Here is a 572-nt window from a genome sequence, read left to right as displayed (position 1 = left end):
GGTGCCTGTTCAACTTGTAGTAGCAACAGGGCTGCATTAAGTACTCTTCCAAAAATGACTGTTGCTATCAGGCTTTAGGGGATGGTGTACGTGCTCGCTCCCCGTGTACAGTATTGACCCCTGTACCACCATCATCTGCCTCCCCACCTCAAAGCGATGGAGTTGCCAGTCTGGACGGTGGTAAAGCTTTGCTTAACCCGATGTGCTGGATGCAACCAGCTTTTCAGAGCAAGGTGCAAAGGCTCGTCATGGGAGTAGGTTGGCTAATCCAGCCCCTACTATGTCTCCTGCTGCTAATTAAAGATCTGGCAGTTCCTTGAAGCAGTGACACTTACTATTCTTTTACCAACTCTATGTTTTTCTTAGTTTTGAGAGCCTTGGTCGTTCTTCCATCATAACACTCAGCTTCTCTGACAAATATGTAACCAGGGACTTCTCTGCGAACCCTTCCCTGGCAGCACCCCAAGTGCAGAGTTGTGCCACGGCTGTCTTGGTGCTGCTGGATGGCAAGAGACCATGAAGAAGAGGTAGATATCTTACGACATTCACAGGACCAAAGATAAAGGCTGCCA

The sequence above is a fragment of the Tauraco erythrolophus genome, unplaced genomic scaffold (assembly GCF_009769465.1).
Source record: "Tauraco erythrolophus isolate bTauEry1 unplaced genomic scaffold, bTauEry1.pri scaffold_64_arrow_ctg1, whole genome shotgun sequence".
NCBI classification, from domain to species: domain Eukaryota; kingdom Metazoa; phylum Chordata; class Aves; order Musophagiformes; family Musophagidae; genus Tauraco; species Tauraco erythrolophus.
Note: the sequence above shows the minus strand (reverse complement) of the source record.